Here is a 6,412-nt window from a genome sequence, read left to right as displayed (position 1 = left end):
CATAGTTGGCGGTGTTGTAGTTGACGTGTGCAGCAGATCTCTCGCGCGGGACGAAGTCCTCGTCGAAACGGTACCAGCAGTCCTTGACCACATGGCCCGTGACATTGCACAGTTGGCAACGAGGACGATCACCACCTCCAGCGTTGCCATTGCTGCGGCCGCGGCCATTGTTGTTGTAGTTGCCGCGACCACGAACACCACCACCATTGCCGCCATTGTTGTTGTTGTAGCCGTTGTATCCGTTGTTGGTGTAGCCGTTGCCACCTTGGCCACCGCCTCCGTTGCCACGGCCAGGTCCACCGCGGCCAAAGTTGCCACGTCCGCGGCCGCGTCCGCCACGCATAGCGGCATTGGCAGAATACTGGCTCGGTCCAGCTCCACGAAGCATCTTCTGCCTACTTTCATAGGAGTCGAGTTGAGCATACAGCTCAGAGACGGTGATCGGCGTGGGCCTGGCGAGGATGGCCGCGACGAGAGAATTGTACTCACTGTCGCGCAGCCCGGCGAGGATGTAGGAGACCATGTCCTCGTCCTCAAGAATCTTGCCGGCGGAGATCATCTCGTTCTCCAGAGACTTCATGGCGGCGACATACTCTGCCATGGTCTTGTTTCCCTTCTCAGCATTGGCGAGGGCGATGCGGGTGTTGGTGGTGACGGAGCGCGATCGGGCAGAGTACATGTCCTGTAGGGTCGCCCAGAGCTCCGCTGCCGTCCTTGCTCCGAAGGCGTGCGGCAGCACCTCCCGTGAGAGGCTGGTGATGAGGAAGTGGAGGACCTTCTGGTCCTGAGACTCCCAGTCCTCGTAGGCTGGGTTGGGCTCCTTGATCTCCTTGTCGTCGCGCTTGACGACGATCTCAGTGGCGGGTGCGGCGATCGTCCCATCCAGATAGCCTGTGAGACGCGCGCCCCGGATCGCTGGCAGAACCTGTGCCTGCCATAACACAAAGTTGCCCTTACCTAGTTTCTCGGTAGGGCCGGCGCCAAAGGGTGATCCAGAGAGAGAAGAAGTGGAGGAAGAGGACGCCATGGTTTTGGGTGGAGATTGGTTTGATCTAGATGTAATCGGAAGAGCTCGTAGGCTCTGATACCATGTGAAGATTTAGGTTAAGATGACTTACCCCGTTGGGGGCTCACCCTGCGTGTTATATAGAGGGTTTAACCAACCACCCAAAAGGATTTACAATCTGGTTGTTGCAAACTCAACACGCAAGGAAACTACCCAAACCATCGACCCTTATCTCTTGGTGTCGTGGTGAACAAGGCAAGACATACAAATCTATCTAACCAACTCGCTAACAAACACTTCAAGCAAACAATCAGGGCAAAAGCAATCATTCCCTCATTCACCTAGTAGAAAAGATTTTGCAATAGGCAAGTTTTTGTTGACTCTAAATTTTTGATAAATGGAAATTGATCCTTCTTTGTTTTGAAATTTTGGGGTGTTACAGATAGGCACAAGATATATGTAGCACAAGTGATAGCAAGATATATGTACTTGTTATCACCAGAATTTGACTGGATCAGAGGTGGGCCGCGATTAAAGATGGGCTTGAAGAATATACATGGAAGAAATACATGAATCGGCCTTGTATACAAAGTTTGGGCTAGTTTGCCCGTCTATCTGTAAATATAGTAGGATACGTGTCGGTTAGATAGAATTTGGCTCATGCACGGTTGGGATTATTCCCACGTTAGAAAGTCTACGGACTATAAATATGTATCTAGGGTTATTGAGAAAGACAACAATCACGTTCACCACAAACCAATCTAGGCGCATCGCCAACTCCCTTGTCTCGAGGGTTTCTTCCGGGTAAGCATCATGCTGCCTAGATCGCATCTTGCGATCTAGGCAGTACACGTTTATTCGCTGCTCATGCGTTGCTCGTGCTGAAGCCTTGTTGATGGCGAGCAACGTAGTTATCATAGATGCGTTAGGGTTAGCATTGTTTCATCGTATCATATGCTTTCGTCTGTGCAACCCTTAGACGTCTAGCCGCCCTTACACCTATCTTAGGTGTAAGGGCGGCACCTCGCTTGATCATTATTTAGTAGATCCGATCCGTTATGGTTGCTCCTTGTTCTTCAAGGATTAGTTTAATATCTGCATAGTTAGGCCTTACAAACGGGTTGAAGGATCCAGTGGCACGTAGGGTGTAGTTTGCTAGCCCTAGACAGGATGTTCCGGGGATCAACTTCATGTTGGTTTTTAGGCCTTGTCTAGGGTCGGTTTATGATCACCGTGCATGGCCGCCAGGCTCAATCACGCGTAGGATGTTCCGATTATGTGGTGAAAACCCTAAATCGTAGTAGGTCGTTTTAGCTTTATATCGATCAAGCAGGACCACCATGTGACCGTACACCTCGTACGAATCGTGGGTGAATCGGCTCTTTGAGCCGATTCACAGGACAACCTGAGAGCCGATCGAGGCTCGTATTTAATGTTTACGTGTATGCCATGCAGGAAAATAAGCGAGGCAAATCCATCACCTTCCTGACCAGGTATAGGTCAGGTGGCACGCCCTTGCACCAGCATCGGATGTGCGTGCCGAGTCTTTGCGGGCCGTCGCTCGAGGGACCAGGGCCAGCCGCAGTCCCGGGAGCCTCCCGGCTCTACCGTGTTGCCCGTCGCTGCTCACCGGTGGGTTTCTGACCGCAACACATTCTGGCACGCCCGGTGGGACAGTCTTCGACATCAACTGCATCGCCATCTACATCTGAGATGGCGGAAGGTACTCCAGTCACGTACGAGGATTTGACTGAGGAGCTCAAGAAGAAGTATGACGAGGTCAAAGCTATCCTCGAAGCCGATCTCATCGGCTCTTTCTAGAGAACCCGCTCACACGGCATCAGGTGGAAAGGGTTCTCACCTGAAGGCGCGCTCGATGGAGTGGACCTGTCTGCCCCGTCGAAGAACGCACAAGGTCTCTGCGTCAGGAGATTAATTTCATGGTGGCTCATTCGCTGCACCGCCATTCTGAGAGCCTAGTGAACACTTTGAAGCGTGTCGCCCTTCGGGTGATCCAGGAAATCATGAGGCATCAGTACTCTCCGTCAGGACCAGCTCTAGGGAGTCACTAAGGAGAGATGCCACTCCAGTCCCGACCACCGCTGCCATTCGCGTTGGCAAGCACCGTAAGTGCCGAGTTCACCGGCATACGTCGTCTACAAGATCGGTGGTGACCCTAGTGATTACCAGTTCTTGTATGAGGCGCCTAAGGAGATCCCTCACGGATACACGTGCACATACGTGCCGCATCGCAATGAATCGGGCACTCACGAACCGGACCGCAACATCGGTGGACTTCGGAACAGCCAGGGAGGAACTTCGGGAACGGATCTTGAGAAGAAGACGTGGCTAGCTAAGTATGCCACTCCGACGAACCTCCGCAGCTCAACTCCCGCGGCTTGGCTCGGAGCTTGAGAAGCAAGCGTGGCTGGCTAAGTATGCCACTCCGGCGAATCTTCGGAGTTCGATTCCCGCAGCCCAGCACCGCGGATCGGATCGAGTACAATCTTGAGAGACCAGTTCGGCATGGTGCCGAAAAGGAGGGAAATCGGCTATTCCAAGCCGTACCCCAACGAGTACGAGTTGATCCCTCTACCACCCAAGTATCGGCTCCCGAATTCTCCAAGTTTAGTGGATCGGATGGTTCCAGCTCAATCGAGCATGTGAGCCGATATTTGGCACAGCTGGGCACGATCTCAGCATCGGATGAGCTGCGTGTGAGGTTCTTCGCACGGTCCCTCACGGGATCGGCTTTCGGGTGGTACACATCGCTGCCACCGGACTCAATCCGGACTTGGAAGCGATTGGAAGAGCAAGTTCCACATGCGATATCACTCGGAGGCTTCCGAGGCTGGCATTGCCGATCTAGCACAAGTACGACGAAGCGCGGAGAAACGGTATCGCAGTACATCCAGCGCTTCGAGACCGTTAGGAACCGATGCTATTCGGCTCGTGTGACCGAAAAAGAAGCGATCGAGTTGGCGGTGGTGGGTCTCGCATCACCGATCAAGGATGTGGCCTCCCAAGCGTACTACCCTTCACCGGCGCACATGGTGCGAAGTCGTCGTTATATGAACAGCGCCACCCGCAGGTATACCGGGATAAATTCAAGCGTGCGGTGGTCCTGGTTGAGGCGGATGAAGATGAAGGCTCGCGGGAGATCAAGAGGTAGCAGTGGCTGAATGGACTCGGGGGAAGCCCCGTGTCCCGCAAGTGGGTTAAGCCACAAGGTCCTCCAAGAGGGTTTGACTTCGACGTGACCAAGACTGAGCAAATTTTCGACCTCCTACTTAAGGAGAAGCAGCTGAAGGTACTCGAAGGCCACAAGATCCCCACGGCTCAGGAGCTGAACGGAAAGCCATACTGCAAGTGGCATAACACGTTCACCCATGCCACCAACGACTGCACAGTGTGGCGTCAGCAGATCCAAATGGCGATAGAACAAGGGCGTCTAATTTTTAGCCAGTACGCCATGAAAGTCGACACGCACCCCTTCCCGCCGTTAACATGGTGGAGTGCACTTACCCTGGGAGGTGCCGGTCAGGTTTCTCGTTCAACATCAACATGGTAGGACCTGTGCACCACCCTGGCAAGGATAGAGACGAGGGCAGCTGCTCTCGTGACAACGACGAAGAGGAAGCCGTTCCACGCGATCGGCTCCGGCACGATGGCAAGCGCTACATCACAGAGGGAGAAGTGAAGAATGTGAGATATCAGCGACCTCTCTCTGATCACCTCCTCAACAAATACGTGAGTCAATACGACCAACGCCGACGATATGACAACGATGACGAAAGAGATCGTCTGGCTAGCGAGGACGCCGGGAGACATCGTCGGCATGATCGCGACGAGGAGAGATATGAGCGCCATGCCAAGGAAAAGTCAAGAGAGCAAGACGATGTGGATAGGCACCGGGACTGTCCCTTCTTCGTACACTCGCTGGGATTCAGGAATGAGCCGATTGCCTACAATCGGCAACCGCCCGAATGTAGACGAAGAAGAAGGATGCAGCTAACGTGTCCGTGTTCAAACGTCTAGGGCCTCTCCCGCCTCGGAACAAGCACGCTGAGTCCTCTCGGGTGGAAGATCTCGAGGAATTAGAAGACGATGATGAAGAAGAAGAAGAAGAAGAAGATAAGTACCACCGGCCAAGGTGGTGCCCTGATGGACTCAGCCGTTCCCAAAAGCGTAGGGTTCAGCGACTACGTGGTTTGGAGGAAGCCGAAAGGTTATACCTGCACACGTTAAGGAAGGCGCGGCCTGATCTGGCCGCGAAAATTCAGCGAACCCTGGACGAAGAAGGTCGGCCACAAAAGAAAGAGTGGCGCCCCAGACAAAAGAAAGCCGATGATGAGACATCGGCTAGCACAAACATGGTGTTCATCCTTCCGACGGAGTTTAGTGCTCCAGGATTAGACGAAGCACCCGTGGCACAACTTGACCGCGGCCCACGGCCGATTATCTTTGAGAAGCCACGAGAAAGAAGCTACAGACACCTGAAGGCCCTGTATTTGCGAGGTTATATCAATGGGCAGCCTGTCAACAAGATGCTGGTGGATACCGGAGCGGCAGTCAACATTATGCCATACTCCATGCTACGTCGGTTGGGACGCTCTAGCTCGGACCTGATCAAGACCAACGTTACACTGAGCGATTTCAACGGCCAAGCATCTGACGCACAAGGTGTTCTGAACGTGGATCTGACCGTAGGAAGAAAATGACATAGGCATCCCAAATGGGCCTGCCTAATATAGTACCCGGGGTTTATTGAAGGCCCACTACTCGAAGAATAAGAAGACTCGAGAGCCCAAGATGTATTTAAGGAAAAGATAGAGTTGTAATAGGAAGTGTTATTTGTAATCTGGCGGGATGAGTTAGAAACCGTCCCGGACTATGTAATCCTTGTATAGCACGAATCCCTCGGCTCCACCTATATAAAGGGGGGTCGAGGGACGAGAAGATCATCGAATCATTGTCTGCAAACCCTAGTTTTCATATTCGTCGAGTACTTTTCGGCTGAAACCTTCGAGATCTACTTGCCCTCTACTTCTAACTAAACCCTAGCCTATAATCCATAGGCATTGACAAGTTAATCCCTTGTCAATTGGCGCCGTCTCGTGGGAATTAGAGGCGTAAGGATCCGATCTCGATGGCACACTCAAGATCTTCGACATCGTCAACCGGGAGCAACACTATGGATCGAGGTAAACGGATCGCTACCGGTCCCGTTGATTTTGTTCCTCACCCACCCTCCCGTTTGGATGCATATGCGTATCTGGCGGAGCCCTTGGAGATGACGTTCGGAAGGTTCCACTTTCGCGTCAAGAAAGAAGGATCGTATCGTGTCGAAATTCCGATTTCGTCGGGATCGTCGGCGGTCGATTCTGAATTTTCAAGCTATGCATC

Source organism: Lolium rigidum, chromosome 1 (assembly GCF_022539505.1).
Source record: "Lolium rigidum isolate FL_2022 chromosome 1, APGP_CSIRO_Lrig_0.1, whole genome shotgun sequence".
NCBI classification, from domain to species: Eukaryota; Viridiplantae; Streptophyta; class Magnoliopsida; order Poales; family Poaceae; genus Lolium; species Lolium rigidum.
The sequence above is the reverse complement of the archived record's forward strand: the minus strand, read 5'-3'. Positions refer to the sequence as shown.